Here is a 19,465-nt window from a genome sequence, read left to right on the forward strand (position 1 = left end):
AGCTTGAGGTCTTATACATACTTAAATATTTGGTTAAATATCCTTAGTCGTCAAGGATACGTTTTTGTCTCTTCATTCTTCTGGTCACCCTCCCTCCAATCAAAGTGCTAAAACCCTGATGAATGACAAAATCACAATCAAAGACATAAACCCGAATACTATAGTAGTTTACACCCATGAGCCTTTGGAAAAACCTTAATCTTTGTCATCCACATGCTTTTTCATTTTTGCATGAACTTTTTTTTTTAAGACATCATTCAACTTTAGTATTTTTCTGCACATCATTCATCTAGAGGAAAAAAATGAGCGAAAATAGCTGCTGAAATTCACAGCATCTTCGAAAACCGGTTCACGTAATCAGCACCCATCAGCTGTCTTCCATTTCACACCACGAGTCACTCGTTTATCTTATTGACTTACCCTCGCCTTCATCTCAGCACTACACCAGCTGTTGTTCTGTGGTTCTAAAAATTAAATTTCCAGACGCCCAGCTGAATATCCATCTTTTTGCAGTGTTTCTCATCAATTCTTTTGAAATTTGGACTCTGTTAAAATTTAAAATGTTTTACAATAAAATTGGCTTATTTGATCAATTGTTAATTAGGCTGTATTAGTACACATGTTCCCCAAACCACATTAAGGCCAAATCCCAGATGTAAACGTTCATAGGGCATTTCCTTCACTTACATCTGGAGCAAAAAACTGCAATGAGGATCTTAGGCACATGTTAAAGCAAAGCTGGGTGTGAATTAAAGTTAAAAAACGCTAGATTTTCCACAATTGTATGTCCGCTGCAAATTTGTGTTAAAATGCTGTGGCCAGCTACTCGTTAGTTACATTGAAAAGTAAGACATTGTCCTAACTTGCCTCCAAGTTTGTAACGTGGGATTAGCGGCCATGCTCTGTATATACAGCGATACCAAAAGGAATGATGGACGGAGCGTTTGAGCAAATCAAACACTCACCCCAGTCAACTGATCTGGGTTTAATCCATCATCATTCTTTAGCTCACTCCACCACCCCAGTTCAGACATGGCCATATGCAAATCAGTCTGACCCTGTGCCTCATGGGAACAGTCCAGCCCGAACTGCCAAGCCATGTCTTCCCTGGACCGGAAACAAGCGTCCTGGGAATAGCCAGACACTGGTCCCAGGATGCGTGTTTCCGGCCCAGGGAAGACATGGCTTGGCAGTTCGGGCTGGACTGTTCCCATGAGGCACATGGTCAGACAGAATGATGATGGATTTTATCCAGCGCTCCTATTGAAAAACTGTCTCACAAACACTACCTATCACCATGATACTCACCATTAATCATGAAACACATATAAAGGCCCATAAACCAACAAGACAATTTTTGAGCAACTGAATCATGTGACCTAATTAATCAAATCTAATCACAAACTATTTACATTATTATATACAACTGCAGTTTATCTATTCTCACCATGGTTTTAAACTTACATCATTTACAATTAGGCCACTAAGGCGAATGGATCAACTGATGGAAACTAGACCATGAATAAACAAGAACAGCTTGTCATTTCAAATCTAATTTTATTAGCTTTATTCATCAAAGAAAGAGAAATTATGTTAGGAATCTTTATTTTATTAGCAAATAAGAAAGCAGCATTTTATTAAGGAAATGACTTATTAGACTGACACTCCCAAAGCAAAATCAGAAAACATGAATTATTAGTAGAATAACAGTTTCAATTCCCTAAATCTATTTCCCTGTCTAATTCTCACTTCACCTAGAAAGGAAAAATCATTTAAAATCTGCTGTCCTTACGTGCGCCAAAGAGTCCAACAGCACGTCACGTCATTCAAGAATCGGAAAGCGAGAAGCGCCCTCCTGCTCATAACGTCAGGTTTTATACCTTTCTTTCTAACTAAACTTTCTACATATTACATTCTTTCCTAGAAATCCGAGCTTCTCATTGGCTGTCCCGTGTCAGTCCATGATAAAAGCATTATGTCACTACCGTTCCTTGACCAAGTCCAGGCTTTTACATAAGCCCTATTGTCTCTCATTTCCACGTCTTTCGGCTTCCTCAAGAATGATACTTTCTCCTCGAGTTTCAAACTATAGCTTCCTAACCTTGGCGGACACCTCAAGTTCCTGTCCTTGAGCCTTCCCTCAGAGAGCACGTTCTGCACAATGAAAGAACTGCTTTTTCAAATATTGATGACAGCGTGGTAAACATCTTCACAACTGCGCATGTGCAAGGCTCCACTCTGGACAAGCTTTCGCAACTACAACTCTGTCAGCCATTTTTCTGAACGATCTTTAGGCCTCACTTTGGAAACTATTATTAAACAAACACAAGACATCAATTAACTAAAGAATTGAGACCCATTCTGTTACCCACCCCCTTTACTAAATAAACCTGTTAATTATGTTACCTAGCAAAGCACACACAAGCAGCATTATATTTAATTTTCTTCTTTTGAACTGGATGAATCTCCACAAGCTTTTTGTCACAGAAAAGACATAACATAAGCACACAAAATAAGCACATGCCATTAGTTAAACAGCCGCATTTAATACTGACAAAGACAATAGACAAGGTTAGTTTATTATTTTTCTTTGCATTTGCAACATAACGCACATTAGTTAATCCCGCGTGTACTGATGAATAAATTCTTATACTAAGTTGATTAGTAATTTCACCAGATGCATATTAATTCAATTAGTATTATTATGGGAGATTAACTTTGCAAGTTTGAACAAAATCTTGTTCTTCACCTTGCTCCATCAGATTAGTGCGTGAGTGTTTGATTTGCTCAAACGCTCCAGCATCCATCATGGAATTTTATTGTCTACACTTCTAAAATGTATTTTGAAAAGTTGGCATATTGGAGGCTAAAGGAGTAACCAATGAAAAAAGATGATTCACGCCTTCCCCTTTGCTGAGCCTCCTGTAGCTCAGAGATAATTGGCTTCATTTACACCTGTTCATTCCGGGAACACTTTGGCCAAGTGCACAGTTTCGAAGGATGTTTTTGACCCAAACACGTTTCTCTCATGAGGTTCAACCTACACCCAAGTCACACGACATTTGTCTCCTTTGAGAGGAAAGAGACTTGCAAACCCGGAGCAGTATTTCTTGGCATGGGGTAGGAGGAGATGTACCGAAAATCCTGTGAGTCACCTTGAATTTTTGGGAGGCATGAATAGGCTGTTCTTGTGTAGCGTTTGGGGAAAGAGGGACTGTAAACATATGCCAGCTTTAGTGCTGGCATTTTTTGGAACTGTAGCACAAAGCACTGGGAGATTGTCTTTCTTTAAGGCACATTTGTGAGACCAAAACTGCTTCACCCTGTAGAAAAATGTAGGCAGAGGATGTGTAGGATATTTAGCTTTAATCATTCAGACATTCTCTGAGAGCAGGATTCATCTTTTCGAAACTGCTGAAATCTCAGGTAGCGCAGAGAACTGATCAGAAAAGAGAAGCTTTGTGGATGAACCCTGGTGAAGAATTGTGTAGATCGCATCTTCAGCTTTATGCTAAATCTCTGGACTTGAAAGCTGCGCCAAGGGCTGAGGAAGTTCGCCTCATCCCAACTCACAAGGACAAAGCTATCTAGGTCCTTACTAGGAAGCTGGCTTCTATTGGAACTTTTGTCTCCTGGTGTCAAAATGTTGAAGGTAATGAAGAAAGAGGAAACTACGCCAGCCTCGAAAAATATCAGATAAACTGTGGCAGCTAGGCGTTTGGCTCTGGATGTGATTGTAAATTATGGGAATTCTTTTCACAGCTTGGACCTTTTGTCCAGAGTCCACAATAAGTCTTTGCTAAAGTTTGGGGTCTTTTGGACCACTGGTGAAAAAATTCCAAAACGTTTCTTGAAAGTAAGGATTTTGTAAATGTCTATCTCAGGAGACCCAGGCCAGGGCTTCAACATTACCCAAAAAAGACAGCCTTGATGTTTAGATTTTTCTGGTTTGTCCCACTGTGAGTTTTGGACTGCAAGGTTTGAGCTCTACCGTGCAGCATGGAAAAATAGTAGCTGGTTGTGTAGGAACAGCCTTGCCAAAGCTCCTTGTCTAACCTTGGGGAAGATTTCGCACCTTTAGAAAAGTTTAAGTCTGAAAGCAAATCTGTCATCCTTGACGAGTCATAAACTGTTTACTGTTTGTCAGCTCCAAAGATTACCTTAGTCCTGGTCCTCCTTAAAGCATTACTGTGGTGAACCAATAACCTTTCGCTGAGTTGTCGCCATTGCTGATTAGCTTGGGAGGTTACCAATGCCCAGGTCTATACCTTCCAACAGACTTGAATTAGATTTTTCATTTATTATGTTTTTAATTTATTATGTTTTTAATTCAACCTTTTGTTTATGTTACAACTCCTGATTCCATCGTCCAGGGTTTTTTACTCTGGTGTAATTTTTTTTTAATGAAAACTTTTTTATTGTATTCAATAGGAGCAAAGCCAAAAACTGTCGAACGGTACATTAGTACATTGTATATCATCATTACAGATTCACACATCACCATTACATTAATCATTAATACAGTGGCATTTCGTTCTCTAGATTTTGCAGCCCCCAACCCTTTTATAGTTCGTGCTACCTTCTTTAATGTTCCACATCCGTGCTGTCCTCTGTCTGTTCCTGCGGTGGTTCACAAATGTGTCCTCAAAGTATTCCAAGCGCCCCATATCTTACTCCATTTCTGTGGACATCCACGATTAATTAATACTGTTCTCTCGGCCACCATAACCGTGTCCATGTCCATGTCCTTGCACCAGGCGGCCAGAGTCGGCACATCTATCGCCCCCAACTTTTAAAAAGCGGTATTGCGTTTAGCGACCATTATCCCCAGCGTAGCCCAGTCCTGCGCCGGGTGAGTAAGGTCATTTGGCTCCCAGATATTTAATAAACACCGCTTAGGCTCCGGTACCAGTGACACCCCGTTGACTGCGATATTGTTCTCATTACTTTTTCCAGTAGTCAGCAATTGTAGGGCAATGCCAAACGGTATGGTAAAAGGTGCCCTCCTCCCCACAGCTCCTAAGGCAGTATGGATGTGGTGTTTTCTTCATCTTATACAGGGTGTATCTAGTGTAGTAAATGCGGTGTAGAATTTTGAGCTGCACTAGTCGAAGACGTGAGGGGATGCCTACCTCTCGTGGCGAGGCCAATGCCACCTGCCAGTCTGTGTCATCAAGGCCCCCAACTTCACGGGACCATTTCTCCCTTAGTGGTGCCGTGGGGTCCGGAAGGTTATTAACTAACTTCCGATAGGTGAATGATGTAGCCCGCTTGTGTATATGATCTGTCAGTAGCCTGTCTTCTAAAGGGGATGCCTCAGGTACCTCGGTACCAGGTGGTATGGCCGTTATCAGTGCGTGTTTTATCTGCATGCACCGGAATATTTCGGAGGACCCTAATTCGTATTGCTGCTGGAGATGTTCAAATGTAACTACTCCCCCTTTAGATCACATGTCCCCCACCGTGGAAATGCCTATTGCATCCCATCGGTCAAATCCCTTGCTATTTCTGAGCCGTCCCAGCTGCTTAGTGTCCCAAAGAGGAGTGAGTTGGGTTATAACTCCTTGCCAGTCCATTTTTTCGATGTAATACGTATAATATAGATTTAGACCAGTTTATGGTGTATCCCGATGCCCGTCCAAAAATCACGCAGATATTTAGGAGAACCAGTATGGAGCGCCTGGGGGAGGTCAGATACAGCAGTACATCATCCTCGTACAGGGAGATGTGGTCTTCCCACCCGTCTGTCCACTTAAGGCCGGTATCATCGGTTCCCACCTAATCCATGCCGCCAGCGGCTCCAGCACGAGGGCAAATAGCAGTGGCGACAAGGGACAGCCTTGGCGTGTTCCCATTACCAGCGGGAAATCATCAGAAATGTGTCCATTGGCCGTGACGCGAGCCACCGGCTTAGTGTACAAGAGACGAACCCATGCACAAAATTTGGGGCCAAAGCCCAAGTGCTGCAGTACTGCAAACAGGAAGGGGCACTCAACCATATCAAACGCCGTACGGGCGTCTAAAGAAAGTATAGCAGCTGGCTCTTGAAGATACAGAATTCGGGCTATCACCCCATGTAGACGTCTCAAGTTCAATGCAGTATTTTTACCTGGCATAAACCCAGACTGATCCGGATGTAAAAATGTCGTAAGATGCGGTGTTCGTCTAATCGCCAGCAACTTTGCGAGAATTTTTGTCTCTGCATTGATCAGCGATAGAGGGCGATACGAGGTACATTTTGTAGCAGGCTTTCCCGGTTTAGGTATCGCCACTATGGTGGCTAGTCGCTGATCAAGCGGTAGTTCGCCCTCCCGCAGGCTGTCTGAGTGAATGTGTAGAAGAAATGTGGCAATAGTCTCGCCGTCTTTTTATATAGTTCTATAGGCATACCATTAGGACCTACCGCTTTACCCGATTGTAATGATCGAATCGCCACTTGTAGTTCCTCTACTGTGATGTCTTTAACGTATGTCAGCGCTTCTTCCATTGTCATCGTGGAGGAAGACGTATATACGTGGCGAAAATGCAGTGCTAGTGTGCGTACTATTATCTGCAGGTCCGCTGTTGTTTGCCCCTCTCCCTTCTAAATCTGTGCTTTCCATTTAGGACCTCTTTCCCTCTTGTCTAGACACGCCAGAAGCTTACCCGCCTTGTCCCCGGTCTCTTATATTTTATGTTGTGTGGCCGTGAGCCGCGATTTGGTTGCTTCTCTGAGATATTCTCTGTGCTGTTGCTGCTTACTGCACAACGTCTGGGCCGTAGCTGTTGTGGGATTGTTAGCATGTCGTTTCTCTGCGTCATGCAGCTCTAGCTCTAGGTCATACAATTCCTGCTGCTTCTCCCGCCTGTGTCCTGTGATGGAAACAATAGCCTGCCCTCTAATGATAGCCTTATATGCCTCCCACAGGGTAGTCGGTGAGCTGACCGACCTATCATTTTCTTTAAAATAATGTTTTGTCGCTGCAAGGACCGCTTTTTTATTCTTTGGGACCTGTAAATAGCCAGGGTAAATGGGGTATATACACCTCTGATTCTTGTTGTGATATGAGTATGTTAGTAGCACTGGAGAATGGTCAGAGATACCACTAGGCCTGATCTCAATACTGTCATTGTTCTTGAGGCAATCCGCCGAGGCTAGAAAGTAGTCTATTCTAGATAAGCTATTATGCACCCGAGTGGAAAGTGTAGTGTTGTGTCATGGGATGGTGCTGTCTTTTCACGTCAGTAAGTCCAATTGTAAACAGATACTATATTGACCATCCGTCCCTCCCACTGACCCTGGATGGCCGTAAATCGGCCTTAATCAACTATTATGGTTTTATGCACTATCATTGGGGATTGTTTTCTCATCAGGATGCCAACCCCTCTGGAACCAGAAGTAAATTCCGAATGCACTATAATTTTAAAACCCATCTGTCCATCGCCTTGCATGTGGTACCAGTGAGGTGCGTCTCCGCAACACTTCAGATATTGCAGAACCAGGCCCTTTTTTATTTTGTCTCCAAGGCCGTGGACGTTCCACGTAAGCAAGGTTAAGGGTGTCACGTGAGTCATGGGGTGTGCCCCGTTGTTGGAATCAGCTGGAGCTTGTATTGCCATGTCTCGTAAAGTGTATGGAGATAGTCACAGAGTTATTTGCGCACTGTATCTGTCGAAAAGTGTGTGGGAATATCGCAGCCTTGGAAGCCCCGCTGAAATCAAAAACTAACAACACAGAATACCAAAAAAACAGACCCCCCCCACCCTTCCAGACGGATCCAGAACTACCCGCCTCCCAAACATTGCAGAGTGCTTTGTCCCAAACCCCTGAAACATTTTTTTTTTTAATGTTTATTGATGTTCATCAAATATAGAAACATCAATAGACATGACTGGTGTTGCAATATGAACCACACAAAACAAACCCCCCATCCACGCTTCCACCCACCCGCCCCAAGACTGAAACAAATAGAGTACCAAAGCGATGAGAAACGTACATATGGTGCATTAACATCATACAATGAAAACAAAAAACTGGTACCTCAAAGACCCGGAAGTTGACATGCAGCAAAATCATAATGAATCCACCAACAAAGGCAGTAAGACATAGAAGTACTCCCACCATGGAGCATTGCTGAGGGCAGTTTGTGAGCCCGGACAGGGAACCGGCACAGACCTATACATATAGAATCATACTGAGTCTGGACAAGTAAGCAGATATGCCTTTGGACGTGAAGTTTCGGGAAGTTCCTCCTCATAAGTTTGTAACTGAGCTTTACAGTACAGTAGATCACTGAGCCACTTCTTTTTGGTCGGAACCGCTTTCGCCCCCCAACATTGTGCCACAGCTCTCTTCGCAAACAGAGTAGAATGTGCAATTATTCGCCTATTGCAGGGCTTGAAACATTTTACATACCCTAGCAAGCAGAGTTTGGGGGTGCAGTGTACAGTTTCCTGAATGACATCAGTTAGCATCTTTGTCACTTCCTCCCAGAATGCAGACACACGCCCACACTGCCACGCCACGTGCATAAAATCCGCATCCGCCACCCCACACCGCACACAGTTAGCATTCTCTCACAAAACATATTGAAAAAGCTGCAACGGGGTATAATATAATTGGTGCAGAAACTTAAGTGTATTATTCTCAGGTTGCAATTAGCTGTCAGACGGCCAGTGAGAGTACAGCATGCAATCCACACAGGGGTGAAAGCATCTCTCAGAACTACCTACCACTTCACAAAAGAGGGGTGCTCCTGCTGTTCTCGCTCGCGCATCAATGCGTTATATAGTTTAGTGATTAGACCCCGACATTCTTCACCCGCCAATCACCTGTAAAGCCCTTAAAGTAGTGGGCTCAGCCAGGTAGTCCGGATAGGCAGTCCTGATGGCCTGACGCACTCGCACGTACGTAAAGCCCAACATAAAACCCCTGTTCGCACCCTTTTGTACCTCCTGCAGGGATTTGAAGCGGCTCTTCTCATATAGATGCCTGATCCGTGTAATTCCCACCTTGGCCAAGTCGCCAAGGGCTCGCTTTTCACGTGCAGCTGATATGTCCGGATGAGATGCCAGGGGCAATAACGGGGCATAGAGATACGTTAGTTGGGCTCTTTCTGCCAGCTGCCCCCAAGCCGTACAGTGGACAGGGTTGATCTCAGTCCGGGGGCCACCTGTGCCACCCGACAGAGTCGCCGCCTGCACCGCCATTGGGAGCACCGCATCCGCCTCTATAGGGGCTGAAAATGCTGCTGGAACTGCCAATAATGAGCAAAATAAGCTTGAGTGCAGAGATAATACAGTCTAAAATCCGGAGCCTCAAAGCCCCCCCCCCCCCGCTCAAATGGCTGCACCAGAAGATCCCACCTACACCGGGACTTCTTCCCGCCCCATACAAAAGTCGTTATCGCAGACTGGAGAGTTTTGAAGAGTGCCATATTCAATTTAATAGGGATATTAATGAAGAAATATAATAATTTGGGGAGAAAGGTCATTTTTACGACTGCAATTTGATCCGCCAGTGAAAGGGGCAGATGGGCCCATCTCTCGGCTCTCTCAGTGATGCACGTGATCGTCCGCCCATAGTTCTCCAAAATCACCACTTCCGGGTCCCTATGAATCCAAACCCCCCCAAATATTTCACAGGGTCCGACATCCAGGTCAACGGGAATTCCAAAGCAATCTCCTTCGTGTGTGCCGTAAGGGGGAGGACCACTGACTTCGACCAATTGATCCCCAGGCCCGAAAAGCGCTCAAACTTGATGTATTCCCTAAGCAGTTCAGGCAGGTACACCTCTGTCTCACGTACATATAGCAACATGTCGTCTGCATATAATGATACTACCAGCCGTCTCTGATGACATCCCAATGCAGCCTCACCATGCAATTGCCGAAGCTTACAGGCGAGAGGTTCAAGGGCAAGTGAAAATAGCATAGGTGACAGTGGGCATCCCTGTCGTGTGCCGCCCCTCATCGGGATCTGCGAGGACATCCACCCATTCACGTGCACCCTGGCAAATGGCTCGTCGTAAGGCACCCTGATCCATTTTTAGAAGAAGAGAGGAAATCCCATCCGAAGCAGAACTGTGAACATGTAAGGCCATTGTAGAGAGTCGAAAGCTTTCGCTGCATCTAGCAGCACAGCCACTGCTTGGAAATTCTGGTCAAAATAATGTAAAGTGGAGAAAATTGTTCGGAGATTATACGTGGTGGATTGCGCCGTGACAAATCCGGACTGGTCGGGTAGGACCAAGAGGGGAACCAACGGCTGCATCCGAGTTGCAAACCTTTTTGCAAGGATTTTTTCATCGATATTTATGATTTAGAGCGGCCTATACGATTCACATTTATTCGGAAACTTGTCAGGTTTCAACAATGTCACTAATAAGGCCTCCTGAAGAGAAGGTGGCAGCGTCCCCGAGTCATATACTTCCGCAAATACTTCCAATAACCATGGGGCTAGGGCCGACGCAAATGCCTTATAAAATTCACTAGACCGACCGTCCATTCCGGCTGCTTTGCAGGTCGTTAGCGACAATATAGACTTCTTAACGTCCCCTTCATCGAACGGTAACACCAAATATTCCAGGTGCGTGTTAGATAGCCAGCCCAGTGCTACATCATCTAGATATGTGTTAATCTCCTCAGGAGACAGATCATTTTTGGCGGTGTATAACTGGGTATAAAATTGCACAATGGTATCACTAATTTCAGGAGTAGAATAGTGGGGTTGACCGTCTTGGTCTAGCATTTCCGCAATGTGTTCCTGGGTCCTAGGTGCAGCTAATTTTTGCGCCAAAGACCTGCTTGGGCGCCTCCCCGCCCCATAATAGCGAGCTATCTTGCGACGGGCACAGTGGAGCAATTTCTGATCCACCGTTTCGTCATGCTCCGTTACAAGTGACCGTATGTCTGCCAGTTTTGCCGGAGAGGGGTTATCTTCATATTCCCGTTCGAGTGCGGAGATGTCGGAGGCCAGCTTTTTATTTGCGACGCCGGTATCTCGCAGCACTCCCACCTGGGCTCCAATGCACACCCCTCTAATAGTAACCTTAAAGGCTTCCCACAGCACCCCCGCACTGTTGATAGTGCCCTCATTTTCACGGAAAAAGTTATCTATCGCCTCAGTGACAGTTTGTTTAAATACCAGGTCAGCCAATTCCATGGGCTGTAGTCGCCACGAGTAAGGCGGACGTTCGCACGTGGGGACCTGCAGGTCCAGGGTTACCGGAGAGTGATCTGACAGTGTTTGCGCGTCGTAGATCACCCCTATCACCCACGAGCGAGCAGTCTCAGAGAGCAGCCAGAAGTCCAATCGGGACCCCGACCAGGACCCATGTACGGTGGATATAAACGTGCTCTCCCTACTATCAGGATGGAGGCACCTCCACACATCGTAGGGGTTCCCTGCATCACAGATTCCTCTTAGCGCCTCGGAAGCTTGCTAGGGCGCGCCTCACCACTAGCTGACCTATCTACCAGTGGATCCAAACATACATTAAAATCATACCCTCCCCAGATAATCGCCGCAGAAATTCTACCCCACACCTCTGAATAAAAAGACGGGTCATCCGTATTTGGGCCGTACACATTCACCAGCAACATACTCATGCCCCCCAAGCAACCATGGAGGAGCGCCACTCGTCCCTGTTCATCAGTCTCCTCCCGAATCACTGTAAATGGGACACCCTTTTTAACTAGCGCCAATACTCCCCTGGAATAGGAGGAGGAGTAGGAGGACACAACCTTAACGCTCGCCCAGCGTGTACCCAACTTTCTGGCCGACTCCAGAGTAAGGTGGGACTCATATAGCAGGGCCACTTGCACTCCCATATGATCCAGATAGGCGAAGACAGACTGTATCTTTTTTGGGGAGTTCAACCCCTGCACGTTCCAGGTGAGAAAACGAACAGTTCTATTCATACTCAGTGGTATACAATAATGTAGGAAGCTGCCACATTGCGAGATCATACATTCCAGGCCAAACAAATACAATCAAGACATTGCAAGCGTATAACCAAAGGACAAAATGCATAGTACGTTCCCAGTTCAGTATTCCCAACCCCTCAACATGTCCCCCACCCACCCAGTACCCCAACCCTTCTCCCACTTCAGCACCCCCAACTCGCCAAAGCCATCCCATCCCTGGATATCCCCACCCCAACCAAGAACAGAGAACAAAATGCAGATATGGGGTACACCCATTGGGGGGCGATGAGAACTTCTGTCCTATCAGATAGGAGGTGGCCAAGCAAACAACAATATTACCCAAGTTACAGTTCTAACCAATATTTCCTGAAGCCCCGGAGGGCGACCATAGACGATATGGTAGAAGCACAGTACATGTAATACAAAACATTACCTCTTTTGCAACTGCATGTAATAAAGAAAACATCTAAGTACACCCATGACCACCCGACTCATACATAGTAATTCAAGCTGTAGCTAGTTCGTAGTGATACCGTCCCCCTCAGTCCTCGGTCTCAGAGGTTGTTTGAGATTCGCGCCGTCGTTTCTTCAATTGTTTAGCGTGTTCCATAGCGACCTTGGGACTAGTGAAGATTTTGAAGGCATTGTCGGACCCTATCCGCAGGCGGGCCGGGTATAGCATCGCATACGGGACCCCTTCAGTTTGCAGAAACTTCTTTACAGCTCCAAACTTCCTGCGAGCCGCCTGCACAGCCACAGTAAAATCTGGGAAAAAGGTTAGGGTATTCCCTTGATGCTCAATAGTCCCCTTCTCCACGCCATGCACAGGATAGAGTCGCGGTCTGTATAATTAAGCACCCTAGCAATTATTGGGCGCGGCGGCGCCCCCGGGACCTGCTTTGGGGCAAGGGAGCGATGTGCACGTTCAACGATAAACATAGGTGACAAGTGAGTAGTCCCAAAAATGTCAGTGATCAGTTGCTCATTGTAGGACTCCATTTTCCCCACATTCGTGGACTCCGGCAGCCCAATAATGCATATATTGTTCCTCTGGGAGCGGGCCTCCAAATCCTCATTCTTCGCTTGGATGAGGGAGAGGACCTTCTCCATATTCAAAGTCTTCCCCCCGACGTCACTCAGTCCATGTTCAGCAGCGGACACCCGTTGTTCAACTTCTCCCATGAGGGCATTTTGTTTTTCAAGCGGAGAGGACATGTGGTCCAAGCGGTGATTAACTGCCGCCATCGTGCCTTCTATAGACTGGAGGCTGCGTTGCATAGCTAGGAGCGTGGTCTCTAGGGTGGATTGCTCAGCCCCGGGGGCATCTGCCTCTGAGTCCGAGGCCGCTCTGTGGGGGGGCTTAGGCGTCTTCCGCGTCTCAAAATTTAGACGCGACTGCGATTTTTCAGTCCTGCCCATGATGTCGCCAACGGGAGCTCTCTCCCGCATAGGAAGGGACTGCACCCCTATAAAAGTGTAGGGGAGGTGGATGGGATGACAGCAATGCGGGGGAATCTACTCTGTTTCAATGCCACTTAATATTGCTACTTGGAATGTGAAGGGCCTGAACTCCCCGCAGAAGCGCCAGAAAGTTTGGAAATACCTGACTGATCATCAGCTAGATGTGGTGGGCCTACAGGAAACCCACTTGGCGCGTAAAGATGAGCTCCGTCTTAAACATAGGCACTTTCCTCTTATTTATAGGTCCTCGGCCTCCACCAAACATAGAGGGGTGGCCCTTATGTTTCGAGCAGCCCTCCATTTTCAACCAATGGGGATGCAGGGTGATAAGGAGGGCCGTTGGCTGATGGTCAAAGGGTTACTGCACGAAAGGCTTTGTACGTTTGTGGTGGTGTATGCTCCTAATTCAGGGCAAAATAGTTTTCTCCAGGATCTGCTGCGTAGAGTTGAGAACTTTGTTGAGGGACATTTGATTTTCCTGGGAGATTTTAATTTGGTGTGGGACAAAACCCTGGATAGTTCAGGTACTCTTAGAGCCGATGCCGGCTCGTTCTCTACAGCCACGCAGGGTAGGATTGGTGAAATGGGTCTGATTGATAGCTGGCGCGCGCTACACCCCCACTCCCGAGACTACACTTTCTTCTCTGCTGTCCATCGCTCCTATTCCCGTCTGGACCATATCTTCCTAAGCCAGGCCCTTCGGGGCGATGTCCGCGACTCGAGCATATTTCCACTCTCTGTCTCAGACCACAGCCTGCTGGTTCTTGGGTTGCGCTGGTCGGCGAGGGGAGACGGGCTACGCAAATGGTATTTCCCAGCTGCCTTGCTCCGAGATGACACTTCGTGTACGGCACTGCGGACGGCCATCCGGGACTTCCTGGTTCTAAACCCCGTCTCGGACACCTCCATCTTCAATACTTGGGATGCCTGCAAGGCTTCCCTGAGGGGCACATGCCTCCCTGAAAGCTAATCTTAACAAATTGCGGAGGGCGGAACGGGAGAAGCTGGAGGCGGAGCTTGCTTCCCTGGAATCAGCGCATAAATTGAACCCCTCCCGACTCACCCTTCGCCCCCTTACGGCGGTCCGGGGGAAACTGAGGGCCCACTACAACAACAGGGCGGAATTTACTCTACTACGGCTGCGACACACTTCATATGCACAGGGAGACAAGGTAGGGAGACATTTAGCCCGTCAGCTTCGTGACAAGCGAGAAAGAGAATATATTGGGGGCATGCGGGATGGGACGGGTGACCCACTCCATCGAGACGAGGAAAAGGCGGCCCTGTTTGGCTGTTTTTATGCTGACCTTTATAGAAGCGATGTCCTCGATCCTGAAGCGCAAAGGAGATATCTAGCAGACTTATCACTACCTCAAGTCTCTGCTGACCGAATCGACCTCTTAACGGACCCTTTTTCCCGAGAGGAAGTTCTAGACGCTATTAAAGCCCTGAAACCTCACAAGGCGCCGGGGCCGGATGGGTACACCGCCCTTTTTTACCAGACCTTCTCCACCGAGATCTGTGACTGCCTGGTTGATCTCTTCAACGCGATGGCCGAGACAGGAGGCATCTCTGGCTCTATGGCCGAAGCGGTGATTTCTGTCATTCCTAAACCCGGGAAAGACCCCTCTAGTTGCTCCTCCTACCGACCGATTGCCCTTTTAAATATCGATGCGAAACTATATTCCGCTATCATTGCACGGCGCCTCCAGGATCTGATGCCGATCCTCATCCACCCGGATCAGTCAGGTTTTATCATGGGAAGACAGACTCTCGACAATTTTCGTCGGGTGATTCATTTGATTGAAAAAGCCAACAGATTCCGCATCCCGGCAGTACTTGTGGGACTCGATGCGGAGAAGGCTTTTGATCGGGTGGATTGGGGGTTTTTGTTCCATACCCTGGCGGCCTTCGGATTCTCGGATAAATTTATCATGATGATCCGGGCGAACTACAGTACTCCCCGTTCCAGGGTGTCGGTTAATGGCCACTTGTCCCCCCCCTTTTTCTCCCACTCCCGCGGGACCAGGCAGAGCTGTCCCCTTTCCCCTCTGCTCTTTGCGCTGAGCATTGAGCCGCTGGCGTTGGTAGTGAGGGAGCACGAGGGGATTCGGGGCCTCCCCTTCACCGGGGAACAACACAAGATTTCACTATTTGCGGATGACGTTCTACTATCCGTTGGAGAGCCAGCTCGCTCGCTCCCACATATCCAGAGGGTCCTGTCCGAATTTGAGGAGGTAGCCGGATTTAAGGTTAACTTTGGGAAGTCGTATATCCTTAACCTTACACTTTCGCCGGCTGAAATGGAGCGTGTACGGCTTTTGACCCCTCTGTCCTGGGCGACCAGTTCCCTCTTGTATCTGGGGGTCCACTTGACACCTACTGTAGGGGGCCTATTCTCTGCAAATTTCCCCCCGATGCTGACGTCTATACGAGCTGACTTAGCCCGCTGGAAGCCCAAATACATCTCGTGGCTAGGCAGAATACATGCCATCAAGATGGTTCTCCTCCCCAAATTTCTTTACCTTTTTCAGGCCCTTCCCATTCCACTAGATCTGGACTTTTTTAGACGCCTCAAAACTTTGATGCTCCGCTTCATCTGGCAGGACGGGCGAGCCCGTTTCTCCTTTTTTACATTGCGCCGATTGCGGTCGGAGGGGGGAGTGGGTCTTCCTGATATGCACTTCTATTATAAGGCTGCACAACTACGAGTCCTTGTGGAGTGGTTCCAGCAACTCTCAGAAAAACACTGGCTGCATATGGACAGGAGTGTCGCGGGTCGGTCCATATGGGACCTGGCTTGGAAGCCCAAAGGTGATAGGCCCAGGAATGCCTATATCAGTACCCCCACTAGCACGGTGCTGAAAGTATGGGACACAGTCTCGGGCGATGACCGCTGGACGACGTTCCCGTCGCCCTTCACCCCCATTCATTTCAACCCGGCCTTCCCCCCAGCGTTGCAGGAAGGTCCCTTCCGACTGTGGCGTGAGGGGGGCTGTAGAGCACTTACTCATCTTTTCCACTGTACCGTCCCGCTTACCTTCGCTAACTGCATGAGAGACTATGGGGTTCCTCCATCTGAACGGTATCGCCATCTCCAGCTCCTCCACTGGGCTACCTCCACCGGGGTGGGGGATGCGGCCACAAGACCGCCGTCCGCCTTTGAGGCCTTCCTCCTACGCACTGCCACCATGAAGGGAGCCAGCTACTTTCTCTATAAGTTGCTTCTCACTACGGCAGCATCACCCCGTCCGCGTTATATGGGACACTGGGAGGAACTGCACAGAAGAGACATTGCCGATGCTGAATGGGCGGGCTTCTGGCGGGACATCACGGCGCACAACCGCTCGGTGGAGCTACGGGAAGCCCATCTCAAAACACTGATGGACTGGTACTTGTACCCATCCAAACTGCACCGCATCTTTCCGTCCTCATCAGATCGCTGCTGGAGGGGCTGTGGTTTCTTGGGGGATTTCTGCCACATCTGGTGGGACTGCCCGATCATTCGCCCCTACTGGGAGGAGATTTTGTCCCACCTCAAGGACATACTTGGCTACCCAATCTCTGACTCACTAGAACATGTCCTACTCGGGCTTCGAGACCCTGATCTCGAACACCAGACGAGAGCCAACAAGCAGATTCTTTGGCTCTGTCTTGGAGCGGCTAAACTCACCCTTGCGGCAGCATGGAAGACACCAGCTGCTCCAGCGATTTCCCTCTGGCACGCTCGACTGTGGAGACTCCTGAGTGTGGAACGAGTGGCGGACATCTTTCTGGGCAACTTTAAGAACTTCATCTTCCGCTGGGGCCCACTAGTCCGATTCCTCTCACGAGAATTGCCGTCAGCAGTTTGCCCTTCCTCGGAGCGCGCGCTTCACCTGTTTCAACTTTAATTACACAAAAAGTATGTCTGTGTGTATGAATGGCTGTCAACACCACGGGGGGTGGGGTGGGGGGGGGTTCTTTGTTGGTTGGTCCTGCTATACGACACCCCTGGCACGATCAGAAGGGCTCAGCGATTGTGCACGATATTGCCTGCTTCTGCTCCAGCTACCCTCCATGGCAGGACTTAAGACATGGACTTTGGATTTCTTCTGCTGACCTGCGAGGTGCCGGCCTCCTGAATTGCTCTGCCCATATGTAGTCTACATTGCAGGGGTGTCGCTCATTGTATTGTTTTTTCTTTTTTTTCATTTTTTTTCTTTTTTTTTCCTATTTGTATTCTGGAAACCGAAAATAAAATTTTTACAAAAAAAAAAAAAAGTGTAGGGGAGACCACCAAACCACATCCAGGTCCCCACACCTTACACAGCAGCAGGTATCCCGCCCTATTTCCGCTTGATATAGGCAGGCCAGCCAATTTCGCAAAGTCAATCTGCCACCCCACACGCCTGATGCGAGCAGAGGCGGATATGCGGTGATCACAGCAAGGCAACTGACAGTCTGTACACTGGCAAGACACTCGCCATAGATAGCAGACCCCAAATCGCCAATCCGTGTCGTCACTCCCCCGAGCCCAGGGAAGATTGCTCACATTTATGCAGGCCGGAAAGCTGGAGATAACACCACTGTCCAGTAAAGGCACTCCACTCTGTGATAAGTTAGCCAATACACTCCAAGCCACAGACCAGGGGGGTCGCACCGCAACCGGCAGCATTCAAAAGTTAGTGGAGCGTTGGAGAGTAGCAGTGCTTACAATGTGTAGAGGCCACAGGGCCCGAGCGTCATCAGCCGCGGTCTCCCAATAAATGAACTCACCCGCTGCAATATCTAACCTCAGTCCTGTCCCGACTTCCACCTGGGGACAGGCTCTCAATGGCGAATGGCTCCCGAAAGGCAGCTCCGATGAGGAGGGCAGCAATGCGGGCAACACACATAGGCCTCGAGGCCTGGACAGCTAAAGCCCCGGCCCGGCGTAGACCTACCCTGCAGCAACCCGCGAGCCCCAGCACACAGCAACGGAGCCCGGGCAGCAGCCAGCACCAGGACCGCCCCCACCTCCACGGACGCTGGCCAAGCGCACGCCGCGCTCCACTCACCGGCACCAGGGCCCCGGGCGCCGCCGTCCGTCAAGGGTCCTTCTCTCCGCCTTGGTCTGCCGGTATTATGCCGCGCTCCGTCCCGTCACTGCAAGGGCCAGGAGCCGCCCACTGTCCGCCGCCACACCTCGGAGCAGCAACCAACAGCCACCAGCAGCAGGGCACCAGGTGGGTCGCAGGCACCGATCGTGCCGCCGCCGACTCGATGCAGGATCAGGAGGCCGCCAGTGTCACGGCTCGTCGGGCGCAGCCATTTCGCGCCACACAGAGTTCAAGCAAAGTCGTTTAGATTGTGAGCTGTAAATGGCCTCACGGACCCAGCAATCCGATCGGGGCGCCTTCCTCGCCAGGTACACCCTCTAGGGGCCTCAAATGGACAGGATTTAATGCGGATAATTAGAGGATTAAGGCTTGGCCGGGCAGAGCCTCACTCAAGTGTGGCCATCTTGCCGTGCGCTCTCTAGCGCCCCAAACCCCTGAAACTTTACTTGTTTGTGGGAGGAGAGAAGTCCGAGGGTAGTCGCAGTCTTTCCGCACCTCAAAGACCACTGTTGTATAAAGTTCAGTTCATCTCGTAGTGCAGGTAAATTCGGCCGTGTGCCCTCACTCACCGCCCGTTCGTAGTGTCCATCTGCCGCGTCCAACCTCACTCCTCGGTCTCACTCTGATGCGGGTGTTGTTCCTCCTGCACCTGACCATGTCCCACTGGGTCCTCCTCCACCCCTGTGCCGCTGCCGTCTCTCCGGCCGTCTGGGTCCTCCCTCTCGGCGCCATCCCTCGAGCCAGTCGTGAGCCTTCTCAGGTGTTTAAAAAAAACACGTTTTACTATCTGCCACTATTCGCAATTTTGCCGGGAACAGCGTCGTATAAGGCAATTCCCTGTACCTCAGCTCTCTTTTGACCTCCATGAAGCTCCTGCGCTGCTTAGAGACGGCCGCTGTATAGTCCGGAAAGAAAGACACCAACGAGTTCTGGACTCGTAGTGGCGGCGCCACCCTTGCTGTTTGTAATATGGCATTTCTGTCCCGAAAATTAAAGATGCGGGCCAAAATCGGTCT

The 19,465-nt window shown here is 48.7% G+C and overlaps 1 protein-coding gene across 1 annotated transcript in view; it reads left to right on the top strand.

The window, feature by feature from the left end:
* Positions 1-19,465, top strand: part of BAG1 (BAG cochaperone 1) — a 290,179-nt gene that overhangs the window by 26,806 nt on the left and 243,908 nt on the right. The gene's annotated exons all lie outside the window — the stretch shown is intronic.

Source organism: Lissotriton helveticus, chromosome 4_1, assembly GCF_964261635.1.
Source record: "Lissotriton helveticus chromosome 4_1, aLisHel1.1, whole genome shotgun sequence".
NCBI classification, from domain to species: domain Eukaryota; kingdom Metazoa; phylum Chordata; class Amphibia; order Caudata; family Salamandridae; genus Lissotriton; species Lissotriton helveticus.